Genomic DNA, 15006 nt, shown 5'->3' on the forward strand with positions numbered 1-15006 from the left:
TTTTGTTTGCTCTTTCTTCCATCCTATATTCTGACTTTGGGCTTTATTTTAGGGCCTGGCTCTGCCCATTTCTGGAGGGAATGTCTAGGCTGATCTTGCTGCTGCTTTCTTGAGTATTGAGTGTTGTGTTATTCCAGGATCTCAAGGAGAGCTCAGGTTGGGGACTCATAAACTTTCAGTATTCTAAAAGTGTCTGATCCAGGAAAGTCAGATTGCTATCTCCCTGATCTGAGTGTTGCAGATTCTTGACCTGGGTTCAGGTCTGAGTAACAGTGGTCTCAGCCACTATCAGCCCTCTAGGAAGCTCTGCTGTTTTGGAGTGACAAACGATAGGTTCCGCTTCAGTCTGGGTTTCTTGTCCCTCTTGCAGGTTTCAGACTGGGCTAGAAGCTAGAAACGAGATTCTCTTCTGCTCCTGGGGTATAAGCCACACTGCTGCTGGCTTTTGAACTTACTCCTTCTTAATACACTGCTCATTGCCTTTGACAAGTCTGACAGATATAATAATAACGAAAAAGTGTAAACTATTGCAGAATTACAAAATGTGACATGGAGACAGTAAGTGAGTTGTTGGAAAAATGGCGCTAACAGACTTGCTCAATGCAAGGTTGCCACAAACCTACAATTTGTAAAAGGAAATGCGGTATCTGCAAAGTGTAATAAAGTGAAGCAAAATAAAACGAGGTATGCCTGTATTTGCTTTTTATTTCTCTTCTGGATTATCCTGAATTTATCTGGTTGTAGTCCTAATCTGTTGTTCCCTGTTTCCCTTCAGCAGCAAGGTGGTAGGGATAGAGCACTGGGGCTGTAGTCAGGAAGACCTGATTCCAAGTCCAGCCTCCAATACTTATTAGTGGTACGATCCTAGGTAGTTCAGCTTGTCCTAGTTTCCTTAGATGAAATGAAATAATACCCTGGAACCTTTCTCAGTTTGCCTTGTGTCTCGGACCCAGAACTGGTAGTGGGCTCCAAAGCTGCCAACTGGTACATGTTCCTATCACAGTGCCCTGATATAGGTCTGGGTGGGGGACTGGTAAGGGTCTGAGACCTCCTCTTGCCCCAGGGCACAGCCTGTTCTATGGCATGCTCTATATGGCCCTGATCTAGGGTACAGAAGCATCCTCAGTGTCCAAAGACCCCTTTGTCTGTCTCACTATCTTAATCTGGGCTGGAAAAAAATGACTCACTGTGACCTTTTCTTGAATTTGCCGTTGGGATTCAATCTTTTGCATCTGTTTGGAGGTGTTTTGGGGTAGGGGGAGCTCACTGTGTACTTAGAGCTACTCCACCATCTTGGTGCTAAGTTTCAGTCCTTTGAGCATGTATTAAAACCCCCACCTAGTTTCAGTCCAAGTCACCATGTAGACACAGAGGAAGTCAGGTTCTGGTCATGATGTGTTAATGATCGGCCCAGCAACAAGAACTGATGATTCAAGAACTGCCAGGTCAGAAATGGGTATGCCTACCTTTCTATCTTTTTCTTTTGTGACTATGAGGAAGAACTCTGACCTGTCCAAAGGGTTGGGTGTAGGGGGAGGAATTATCCTTCCCTACCACCCTAAGACCTGAGCGCATAGCCACCTCACTCTTTGTGTTTTTTCTTTCCTGATCTTAGGCTAATGAATATTGAGAGATTAGCACATCTGATCTTGTGAGTTCTGGAGATCCAGAGTCCCACTAGCGACAAGAGGCAGTGGCTGCCACCAGAATGGTAGTTGCCATCCAATGGAAACAGCTAAAGATAGATTCAGAGAAATGTCAGCAGAGATATGTGTCAATTATGGACTCAATATAAGTATGGCCCCTTAGAGGACAGCTGTGATGTCTTTCCAGCTAAGAGGAATTTAGTGAAGACAAAAGCAAAAAAGGATTCTAAGAGCCAGTCCCAAGCATTCTCTACCCATGTACCTCTCAAGTAGTAAGGCTTGAGAAACACATCTTCCACTTTCTCCTCCAAAAAGTATCTCCCTGTCTAGATGAGCAGTGACTAAAATTCTCATTAGAATTTCATTTGTTCTATTTTGCCACATTTGCACATACTGCTGGGAAATCTAGCTCTGTTTATCAAATTAATATCTTAGTGTGAATTTATCAGATCCTTACTTCAGGACTGTAGAGTTCAGATCTCTGAGTACACAGGAGGCAGAAACTGAAAGAGGTAAAATGACAGGAGGAGGGAAGGGTAAATAATATTTATAGCTCGTAATTCAAGCACTTTACAAATAGGAAAGGTGGCTGAATAAAGACAAACTTTGCTTATTTCCCAGTCTTCCCTCCAGTCAACCTTGTACCCAGATAGCCCATGACAGAAACTCCACAAAGATAGAGTTATAGGTTGTGAGGAAATAGTAAGTTATTGTATTCATAGACAGAACACTGTAGGGAGCCTTGAGAGCATGCCAATATAATTTTGATAAAATACAATTCTCCCCATTCCAATTCATTCTTTACATTACTTCCAGATTAAATCCTTTATGGACAGAATTTGTTTATAGTATTCTTTTGCTAAAAAGCAAAACAAAACAAAACAAAAACTGCAATGGATCCTTCTTATCACCAAATAAAGTTCAGATTCCTTGCAGGTTTTTTACAATCTGGGACCACCCTACATTTCCAGCCTTTTATCATACATGCTCCTTTGTGTAATCAATGTCCTAGTGAAACTGGATGATTTGTTATTATTATACACATACACACATGTATGTATGTATATATATATATTATATGTATGTGTATATATGTGTATGTGTGTTTACATATGCACGTGTATTTTGTTCACATTGTTCCTTATCCCAAGAATCCCTTCCCTCCCCAACAAAATCATCCCAATCACCATCAATTTAACCCATCCTCTAAAGCACAACTCCTAAATAAAAAATTCCTGATGCCTCCCAGTAAGTAATGATCCTTCCACTTTTAAAACTCATACAACACCTTGCGCTTCTCATTCATTTGTCAAGTTATCATATTGCATTATAGTTATTTGTGCATGCGCCATATTCCTAGGCTAGTCTATAAGTTTCTTAAGTTCAGCAATAGTGTCTTATGTTAACTGAGTATCTCACCCAACACCTCGTACAATTTTCAGAATTTTCCTTAAATATTTGCTTAAGTCTAATTGGCACATAGAGCAGGAAGAAATATAATGTTATCTATTTGATAGATTCAGGATCTATTTTGTTGGCGTGACTTGTCAAATCTGAAAGGATGGCTAAATTTTAAAAAAGTAGAACCATTCAAAAATACACCTGCAAAAGTAGGTTCTTATATATAAAAGAATACGAAATTGTATCCCAAATTAAGGACATAGGATATGTGTATTTTGTCCTGTATCCTACATGTTAGAATCTTTTTTTGTATTCTGATGGTCTTTTCAGTTTGTCAGCTTAAGGACATATTGCCTTGATGCTGTAACAAAACTTCCTCCAAACTTCACATTCCTGCAAAGAAACTTATGGGTCTATGAAAATAGCAATTATAAGAAACTTTCCAACCCTCACTACCCTCTCTTCCCTCATTTCCTCCCCTTCCTCCACCCAGGTCCTCAGAATTCTAGGTGAACTACTAGTTTTCTGGTTTTGAACCAATGTTAGTTGTTTCACAACTACCAACAAAAACACACTCTCCAAAGCCCCTGCCAATATAAATTGCAACAAAAGTCACATCTATTTTCCTGCTTCAAGCTCATAGAAATTGGCTATTGCTAGTTTGATAAGCAATCAAGTCTTCGTTTCTTTTAGTGAGCTTGCTATATGGTAATCTTGTTTAGAAGTTGCAGATGAGGGCAGGGATGGAAAGGTGGGCAGGGACTATTATACTAAATAATAAGGAAGGAAAGTATCTTTTGAACTGGCCCTTTTTTCACTGAAGGACAAAGCATAGGAAAGCAGTAGCAGTATGAACACCCAGTGACTATGGATCAAAGAATGAGATGAATATATCTCCTTCCTTCCCCTTAGTACATATGGCTTATTATCTACATTCCCTCCAGTGCTGGGATGATCTTAGTGGTTTTATCCAGTCTAAGGCAACATTTCATCCCAATCCAGTTGGTAGCCTAGTTTCTCTTTGCCTTAGCTGTAGTGATCTAGTTTATAAATTTATAGCTCTTCACTGTTATGGTACTAACTGTTGTGTGGATTATGTTCATTTGTTGAACAAGTGATTTTCATTATCATAAGATCTGCCATCAACTTACCTTTAGGAAGATCTCATTAGGTGCAAAGGCTCCCTCAACTTCTGACTGCAAGGGTGCCAATGTCGCAGATAAGCATTCTGTAGATAACAGAGAACAGTTCAGGTGGTGGTGTCAAGAACTCCACGTTTCTGGGAAGGAGCCAAGATGGCATATTAGGAGGAAGAAGTGCAGAAAGCTCCATCATCCAAAATCAAATCAAATCAAAACAAAACTTCTCTAATTTGTTGTTGTTCTTGAGTCATTAGATGATGTCTGACTCTTTAAGGACCATAGCATTCCAGACCTTCTATCCTCCCAAAGTCTGTCCAAGCTCATGTTTATTGCTTCCATGACACTATCTATCCATCTCATCCTCTGCTGTCCCCCTTTCCTTTTGCCTTCAATCATTCCCAACATCAGTGTCTTTCCCAATAAGTCCTGCCTTTTCATTATGTGGTCAAAGTATTCAACTTCAACTTCAGTATTTGAACTTCCAGTGAACCGTCTGAATTAATTTCTTTAAGCATTGACCGATTTGATCTCCTTGCTGTCCAAGGGACTCTCAAACATCTTCTCCAACACTACAATTTAAAAGCTTCAATTCTGCAGGGCTCAGCTTTCTTTATAGTCCAGCTCTCACTGCCATACTGGAAAATCCATAGCTTTGATGATACAGACTTTTATCAGCAAAGTGATATTTCTGCTTTTTAGTATGCTGTCCAGATTTGCCAAGGAGCAAGTGTCTTCTAATTTATCTGCAGTGATCTTTGAGCCCAGAAGTATAAACTCTGACACTGTTTTCATTTCTTCTCCCTCTATTTTCCAAGAAGCAACAGTGCCAGTTGCCAAGGTCTTAGTTGTTTGTTTGTTTGGGGTTTTTTTGATATTAAGTTTCAGTCCAACTTTTACACTCTCTTTTTTCACCCTCATCAAGAGATTCTTCTTCACTTTCTGCCATCAGAGTAGCATCATCTGTATATTTGAGACTGTTGATATTTCTCCCAGCAAACATAATTCTGTTTTTTGATTCATACAGTCTGGCATTTCGCATGATATACTCTGCATATAAGTGAAATAAATAAGGTAACAATATATAGCCTTGTTATACTTCTTTTCCAAGCTTAAACAAGTCAGTTGTTACATGTTTGGTTCTAAGTATTGCTTTCTGGCCTGCGCATAGGTTCTTCAGGAGACAAGTAAGATGATCTGGTACTCTCATCTCTTTGAGAACTTGCCACATTTTGTTGTGATCCACACAGTCAAAGGCTTTAGTGTAGTCAATAAAACAGAAGTAGATGTTTTTCTGAAACTCCCTTGCTTTCTCCATAATCTAGTAAATGTTGGCAATTTGGTCTCTAGTTCCTCTGTCTTTTCAAAAATCTGCCTGTTCTTCTGGTAATTCCTGGTTCACATATTGCTGAAACCTAGCTTACAGAATCTTAATCATAACCTTGCTGGCATGTGAAATGAGCAAAATTGTTCAGTAATTTGAACATTCTTTGGCATTGCCCTTCTTTAGGATTGGGATGTAAACTGATCTTTTTCAATCCAGTGGCCACCGGTGAGTTTTGCAAATTTGCTGGCATATTGAGTACAGCACTTTAACAGCATCCTCTTTTAGAATTTTAAATAGCTCAGCTGAAATTATGTCATCTCCACTAGTCTTATACTTACCATTGCTCCCTAAAGCCCACTTGACATTATTCTCTGGAATGTCTGGCTCTAGATCATTAACCATACCATCATGGCTATCAATGATGTTAAGGTCTTTCTTCTACACTTCCGTATATTCTTGCTACCTCTTTTTAATCTCTTCTACTTCTGTTAATTCCTTATCATTTTCATCTTTTGTCATGCCCATTTTTGCATGAAACATTCCATTGATATCTCTAATTTTCTTGAAGAGATCTCCAGTCTTTCCCATTCTGTTGTTTTCTTCTATTCCTTGCATCATTCCTTCAAGAAAACCTTCTTATCTCTCCTTGCTATTGTCTGGAATTCTGTATGCAGTTGGGTATATCTTTCCCATTCTCTTTTATCTTTCACTTTCCTTCTTTCCTCAGTTATTTGTAAAGCCTCATCAGATAGCCATTTTGCTTTCTTGCACTTCTTTTTCTTTTTAATGTTTTTGTTGCTGCCTCCTGTACAATATTGTGAACCTCTGCCCATAGTTCTTCAGGCATTCTACCTATCAGATCTAATCCCTTAAATCTACTCAACACTTCTACTCCACATTCATAAAGATGTTATTTAGGTCATACCTATATAGTCTGATGGTTTTCCTTATTTTCTTCAATTTAAGTCTGAATTTTGCAATAAGAAGCTCATGATCTGAGCCACAATCAGCTCCAGGTCTTGTTTTAACTGAGATTCTCCACCTTTGACAGCAAAGTATGTAATCAATCTGATTTTGACATGGACTATCTGGTGATGTGGAGTCACCTTTTGGGTTGTTGAAGAGTGTTTGCTATGATTAGTGAGTTATTTTGACAAAACTCTATTAGTCTCTGCCCTGCCTCATTTTGTACTCTAAGGGCAAACTTGTCTGTTATTCCAATTAGTTTTTGATTTCCTACTTTAGTATTCCAATCCCCTATGAAGAATGTGGTGTCTTTTTTGGTATTATTTCTAGAAGATGTTGTAGGTCTTCATAGAATTGAGAAATTTTGGCTTCTTCAGCATCAGTGGTTGGCGCATAGACTTGTATTAGTGTGTGATGTTGAGTTGTTTCCCTTGGGTTTGAACACATAACATTCTGTCATTTTTGAGATTATTAAAGAAAAGGTCTCTAAACAGATCTAGAAAACAAGCCAAACAAATCCTGATCAGGAAATCCAAGAAAAAAAATCACAGTGAGTCATTTTTCTAGCATAGGTCAGCAAAAAGAGACAGACAAATAGGTCTGTCTGCAGACCCTGGGGTCTAGTTCTGGTCAGGAGCATGCCATGAGGAGGAGCACTTCAGCACACAGAGACACTATTCACCAAGGTGAGAGGAGGTCCCAAGTCCAGCATAGAGGAAGCAGAATAGAGTCTCAATTCAAGCCTCCAGCCCAGTCTAATGATGACCTAAGATAGTAGCTGTATGAGTAGAGAGAAGGGATTAGATGTGAGAGATGTTGAGGAGGTTAGAAACAAGACTTGGCAACTGATTGACTCTGTGATTCGTTCTATTTGGTCCCAGAAGGTAGAAATAAAAGCAATGGATTTAAGTAACAAAGACATGAATTCAAGTTTGATGTAAGGAAAATGTCTTAACAATCAGAGCTATCCAAAAGGTAAGGGAATTTCCCCCCCCCCCTTGAGGTCTCCAAGCAAAGGCTGGATGACCACTTGTGGGTACATTGTAGTATGGATTCTTTCTTCAGGCATGGGTTAGGATACATGGTTTGTGGAGGTCTCTTCTAGCTCTGAAATTCTGTTCCTCTGTGATGCCATACACTGTCAATATTTAACACAGGATAAGCTTTTTTTTTTTAAAAAAAAGAAGTGTTAGAAGTAGTAAATAAAATTAGAGTTTTAAAGAAGAATTATAAAAATCCTCACCATCCCACCAAAGAAAACCTCCACATGTTTAGAAGTTAGGTATATACTTGTAACTTAGCCACTTCTTCAAAAACTATCCTTGTGAGCTATTTACCAGAATAATATATGTGTGCATCAGTGGGTCAGTAAGCATTTATTAAGTGCCTACTATGTGCTGGGCACTGCGGTAAATACTAGGGATTCAAAGAAAGGTAAAAAATACCCTCTGCTCTGGAGAAACTCACAATTGTGTGTGTGTGTGTGTGTGTGTGTGTGTGTGTGTGTGTGTGTGTGTGTGTAGGACCACATAATTTAACCTTTGAAAGTAAAAAGGGGATAAGAAAAAAATACTAATTTTAAATAATGAAACACAAAGGAGTGACTTTTCCCCTGGCTTGCATTATGTTCAAAATACTATTGGGACTATTTACAATTATAAAAGATAACAATATTTGACTGTTGGCATAGAGTATAAAGTCATATAGAAATAGGTGTATTTTTTGGTTATTTACAGAGTGTATATTAGGAACTTCTAAAAATTCGCAAACCTAGAAAAATCAAAAGCCTAACTGTCTTCCTCCCTCTCTACCTCCTCCTTCTCTACCAATCTGGCATTCAACCAACCATTTCCCTTTCTGTAGCTAACAGCAACCAGGGAGGGGTTTGGCTTTTATGAGGAAAGTAAACTTTGTCTGGAGCAAAGAGGGAAAGGCTCTGTTTGCCAGTGGCATCCAAATTTGAACCAATTGACTCAGGGCAGAGTTTGTGAATTTCACTGGTGAGTCTTCTGGTACTTATCCCTCTCTGAACAGAAAGAACAAGCAACCTGTGTTCATTTTGAATAGTCCAACCTAACTGCCAAAATGTTACTGCCGGCTACTTCATGCCAGAAATCGAGCTTGATCAAGATCACACTTCTTCAACTTCTACCCCTCCTTGAAGAAGCAGGAAATTTGGCCTCAATGGAATAATTCTCTGCCAACACTAAAGAAGGCACTGAAAGTGTGTTTTTAGTATGAACTAAGAAGTAGGGAAATCCTGAGTCCTAATCCAGGCATTGATGCTCATATCCTCTGTGAAAAAAACCATCTTTGCTTCCCCATGTTCTGCCTCAGGACAATAGCTTTTGCCTCATGGCTATGTGATGACTTAAAATTAATGATATTTCTAAAGATTTGTAGAAAGGCAACTTGATGTGCACTATCAGTGAACCCAATTCTCTCCTTTACTGGAAATGCACATACATTTCCAGTAATATACATGAAGCTGGAATGTGTAAGCCTTCATTTTGGCTTTGCAACCTGGGGCTGCAGATTAGTTGTTAGAGAAATATTTCCATTATTAAGTGACTCTAGGGCTCTATGATTTTTGTCCTTCTTCTGTTATTTGTTTCATAGTCTTTTATAGATAAAAGGCAGGATTATACAATTTTTCTTTATTTCTTGAAATTTTTTATATTTAAAAAATTACATGTAAAAAGAATTTCTGTCATTCTTTTTAAGAAAATTTTGAGTTCCAAATTCTTTCCCTCCTCCTTGCCTTCCCTCCTCATTGAGAAGGCAAGCAATTTGATATAGATTATACATGTGTAGTCATGCAAAACATATTTCTCTATTAGCCATGTTGCAAAGTACAGACAAAAAAAAAACAAGAAAAGTAAAGAAAATGTGTTAAAAATATGCTTTGATCTGCATTCAGATTCTATCAGTTCTTTCTCTGGAGGCAGATAGCACTTTTTATCATAAGTCCTTTGGAATTATCTTGGATCATTGTATTGCTGAGAATAGCTTAACCTGCATGGGGAACCTGTGGGCCTTGAGGTCACATGTGGCCCTCTAGATCTTCAAATGTGGCCCTTTAATTGAATCCAAACTTCATGGAACAAATCCCCTTAATAAAAGGATTTGTTCTGTAAAACTTGGACTCAGTCAAAAGGCTGAACCCAAGGACCTAGAAGGCCACATGCGGCCTCAAGGCCACAGGTTCTCCACCCCTGGCTAAGTCATTCACAGTTGATCATCGTACAATGTTACTGTTACTGTGTAAAATGTTCTACTGGTTCTGCTCACTTCACTTTGCATCAGTTCATGTAAACCTTTTTAGGTTCTCTGAGGGCATTGTGCTTATAGCACAATAGTATTTCATCACAATCATATACCACAACTTGTTTCTAATTTTTCGCCACCACAAAAAGAGCTTCTATAAATATTTTATGCAACCTTTTCTACATCAGAAGCTGCTATTTTATTCCCAAATATATTAATAACTTACTAATACAGTTGTTGTTCAGTACAGTCAAATTTTAATTATTTACATGAAATTATTTTACAGATTGTTTTCAGCAATTTTTAAATTCAAGGCTAGTTCCCTTCATATAATGTGTTGCCAGTCTGCTGCTTCCTCTAATCACCCAGCAAAGTGAATTAGGGAATATAAATTGACTTTACTATTAGCTAAACTAAAACATGTAAGAAAATAATCTGTTTCAAAGTCACCAGGTACAAGCTGCATTTGGAGTCAGGAAGACTTCGGTTTGAATCCTGTCTTAGCAATGTAATGGGGGCTTGGCCATTGAGAACCCAGCCCTGATGAGCTTTTGTGATGAGCTTGATTCAATGCCTCACTGGAACTTTGGAGCTTGCACAGGTATTCTCTATTTCTGGTCTGCTAACCTTGTGGTGAGGAAAGGCTTTATTATCAATTTCTGAGCCAGAACTGAGCATGCATGCAAAAGGTCCCAATGACTCAACCTTGTCCTGTTTCCTCTCTGGCTAGATTTGAGTAAGGAGGCAAGGATGGCTGTAAGCCTGTGACTGGGGAGAGTGCCAGTGAACTATTCTCCCCACCCAGATTGACATGAGACCACGAATGCATGGTCTTGCTTCTACTTCTGTCCCTGTTGTATTTATTCCTTTCTGCTTTAAGTGAAGACAGAACAGATTAGGATGTGACCATGTGAACTATGAAGGTCAAGAGAGTATCAGAGGTCTAGTAATTGGAGTGCATATTAAGGTTTCTGCCCAGCCGAGCCAGGTGAACAGTAAAGGCCTGAGTAACTTGCTTTACCAGTCCAGTAGTGGATTGACACCTAGAAGCTAAGTTATAGTTTATGTGGCCATCAGCTATACCATATTCAGAAGTAAGCTTCATGGGGCAAATGCTTCATAATATTCCCTTTAAGATAAGCCCAGGGACCACTATGGTATTAGAGAGAGTATCCCTTGGTTTGAGTGAGGTGTTCTTGAATATCTTCTCAGTAAATATGCCTTTGGAAAAGCTAATTGATTAAACAATGGTGGAATGCTAATCAAAGGTATTGATAATACCGAGGAGATATAACTGGCACTGCTTAGATGACATTGATGAGATAATTGGCAATCCAGATTGAGGAGAACAATATCAGGATGCCAGTAGCATTAGAAAGGCACTCCCAAGCCCTCAGGGATACCCCTAGAAACTTGTGGAGGAGATGTAGTATTATTCTGGGAACCCAACTTTCCAGTAAGAGAGTTGGGATGAATAACCCCAGAGCCTAAGTAGCTGGCCTTGATCTGGAAGATTCTTCCATTTGAGTGGGAATTGGGATAAGGACCCCACACCTCACACTAACTTACTACTAGGTGTGTGGCACTGGGCGAGCCACTTAATTTCTCTGAACCTCATTTTCTTTCATCTGGAAAAATAGTGATTAAAAAAAGAACCTACCTCATAGAATTATGATGAAGATCAACTGAGATAGCATACATAAAATGCTGCTTCTCTGTAATGCCCAAAGTTGTTGTTGTTGAGTTGTCTTTCAGTCGTGTCTGAGTCTTTATGGCCCCATTTGGGGTTTTCTTGGCAAAGATACTAGAGAGGTTTGCTATTTCCTTTTCCAGATGAAGAGACCGAGGCAAACAGGGTGAAGTGACTTGCCCAGGGTCACATAGCTAGTAAGTGTCTGAGGCCAGATTTGAACCCAGGAAGATGAATCTTCCTGATTCTAAACCCAGTTTTCCATCCACTGTGCCACCTAGCTGCCCCCACAACCTTCCTGCTCCCAGAGACCAATTTATGCAACAATATTATAAAACAAAACAAAACTTTGAAAGACTTAAGCACTCTGATCAATGCAGTGACCAACCCTGGCTCCAGAGGAACAATGATGAAATGTGTTCCCTATCCTTTGGCTACAGATGGAGCATAAACATGCATTTTGGAGCAAAGCTAATGTGTAGATTTGCTTTGCTTGACTGTTTTTCTTACAAGAGAGGGTTTTATATATTTTTGAGGGGATAATTGGGGTAATACAGGGGTCATTGATGGTGATAACATAAAAAAAGAAAAAAAAAGAAAAAAAAGAAAGGTAGTGAAGCACTTTTTAAAAAATACACTGAAGAGAACAGAAAGTTTAGAGATAAAGAATCAGGACAGCTTTGAAGCTAATCTGTATGACAATATATATCAGAAAAAAATCAAGCTGATTTTATATGTAATAGGGATTTGCAGTTTTGTATACTAAACAAACAAAAGACCAGAACAAAAGACTTTAAATTGCAGTTATTTGTTGCTCTGTATTAATGTATAGTTTCCACAATGGAAGCTCTATTCACCAATGACATCACAGGTCCACATCAAGCTGTACCCATTTCAGGGCTAGGCATTAGACAAAGTTTAGATAAGATTCCTGCCCTCCTAGACTGGATCAAGTAGAAGGACGTAATACATAGATAGTTAGTTTTAATGCATGGTAATTACATCAGAGAGATGTAAAGAAAATGCTTTATGAAGTTGATGGGAAAAGGTTGTTACTGACCAGCAAACTGCAAATGACTTCCTGGTAGAGGGAATATTTGAGTTGAGCTGTAAAAGATAACTATGAATTCAATGTTGCTGTGAGTTATTGAAGTTGTTTTTTTTTTTTTTGAAGCAATTGGTGTTAGGCAACTTACCCAAGGTAACAGCTAGCAAATATCTGAGGCCACATTTGAACTCTGGTCCTTCTGACTCCAGGCCCGGTGCTCTATCTGCTGAGCCACCTAGCTGACCCTTGCTATGAGTTATTGTTACACTCAGTAGATTGCTGCAGGGTAATGCTTGGGACTGATTGAACAGAAATATCTTTTTTTTTTTGGTAGAGCTGTTTCTCAACAAATGGAAAAGTATCAAACAGATAAATTCAGTCACTCTACTGGTGGATCTGTAGATTGGCTATTTCTTTTAACTGACACTAATTTTTTTTAAGAAAGAATAGTTTTTTTGATTTCCCCTTGGAGAAATTAAGAAAAAAAAATTAACTGCAATACTTGGACCTTGGAGTTTGCATTGCTTATGGAATGAGGTATGCATAGCTTCATGTTCCATTGATAGAAGGGATGGAGAATCATGTTGTATGCAGGTAGGATCTTACTTCAACCATAATGAAAAATTTTTTATTGAATTCATTTCCTTCAAAGATTTTTGAGCTTTTTTCCTGGTTGGTAAAAAAAAGTGGTGTCTTTTCTCAGAAACCAAATAAACAATGATAAAAAGGATCTCATCTTAAAATATAGCATCAATCAAATGGGATCCCTTGCCATAAAAACTTTGATGGGGCCAATGTAAATAAGTATGAAATATTCAAATGAAATTTAGTTTTTTAAAAGTCATTTTTATCTCAAGTGTAAGCAGCAAAATTCACTTTGAATTTTTGTGACAATCACTTCCCTCCACTCCCCAAAAGGAGACAATTGCCCATTTATAGTGAATCTAAACTGCTGAAAGGCAGTGGGGCATAGTGGTTAGGGGACTGGCCTTAGACTGTAGAAGACTTAGGTTCAAGACAAGTTCAGGAAGCATGCAACAAACAGAAACAAATGAATATAGTAGCATAATGTTTAATAAACCCAAAGACCCCAACAGTGGAAAGTGCACTGCCTTTGGAGCCAGAGAAGTGGATGGGTTCAAATTCCATACTACTTGAGTGACTGGAAAAATCAATCTCCCTGGGCTTCGGCTTCCTCATCTGTAAAATGAAAGGGTCCTATGAGATGTCCTTTAAGGTTCTTTCTAACTCTAACTCTAGATTTAGTATCCTGCCTCTCACATAGGCTTCTCATTGTTCTAGACCATGAGACCACGAGTTATGGAAGGGATGTCATTCTGTATTGATGGAGAGTTTCCAGACCTGAAATCTGTGTTTTCATACCTGTGAAATTATGGACAGGATCGCTGCCCGCTCCATTTCCACCCCATTCCCTCCTTTACCACCTCTTATCCTCCTCACAATAAAAAATCTGCAATTCACTCGTCTGTTCTTAGTTTTCCTTTTTCTAATTTCTTCTAGGATGCTGCAATCTCTTGTTCACCATTTCTTAGATTTTTCTCCCTCAATCTTTTGAACATCATGAAGTTTTAGCAAAACTTTTAATTACTTGCCAGAATTTAGAGGACCACTTCTTCTGATTTATCCATTTCCACTTATTCTCCCCTCATGCCCTACAGATATCATTTTTTTATCTTGTATCTCCAGGCCACTGCTTTCTCCCTTCCATCCCAGACAGCTTCTTATCAAGTGTCCTCCTCCAGGCCCAAAGTAATCTCCAGTGTTCACTAGCTCCTTCTATCCTTTATCCCCCAAGACTGACGTCATGTTCAGCAAAGCCCAAGGGATCTCCAAACCCTGCTTTTGGAAAATCTTTATCTCTTGCTTTTCTGCTTGTGGCCAAGTTCTGTCATCCCTGAGGAAGTCGATATTGAATCACAAGTTTTGATTGTTATTGTTAATCTGTCAGGAAAAGCAGGAAATCTTCAAAAAGATTCTTATTAAAAATGAGTCCCAGATCTTGACTCATTCCCATCCATGCTTGGCATCTGGGTCAGGGGAAAGTTAGGGGGAGGAAGCAAGGGAAAGAGTGTTTTATAACATAATGAATACTTAATAGGGATAAGCCTAATTCTCATCAGTCTTTCCCCTTCTTCTCCCTACCTCTCCTCAACCCATATAAAAGTAATTGAGCTCAGCAAAGCTATCATCTAGTTGAATCTAGTCCCATTCTACTTAAATGAGCATCTTGGAAATAATACTCCTGGGAATTTTGTTCTATCTGTATATACATCTTAATAGCAGCATTTTGTCAGATGTTAGTGTTCTGTTAATAAAGAAGCCGGAACCCCAAACCCAACTTCTCGGAAATAGTCTGTGTTTACATTTTTAAAAATTAAGAGAAGAATGGAAAATAGAATTGAATGGGATAGTTGGCCTAGAGAAAAAAATGGCTCAAATTGAGAGAAGATGCTTTCCTGGGCTTCCTTCTCTTTTTCTCTACAAACTCCTCTCAGTGATCT

Source organism: Trichosurus vulpecula, chromosome 2 (assembly GCF_011100635.1).
Source record: "Trichosurus vulpecula isolate mTriVul1 chromosome 2, mTriVul1.pri, whole genome shotgun sequence".
NCBI classification, from domain to species: domain Eukaryota; kingdom Metazoa; phylum Chordata; class Mammalia; order Diprotodontia; family Phalangeridae; genus Trichosurus; species Trichosurus vulpecula.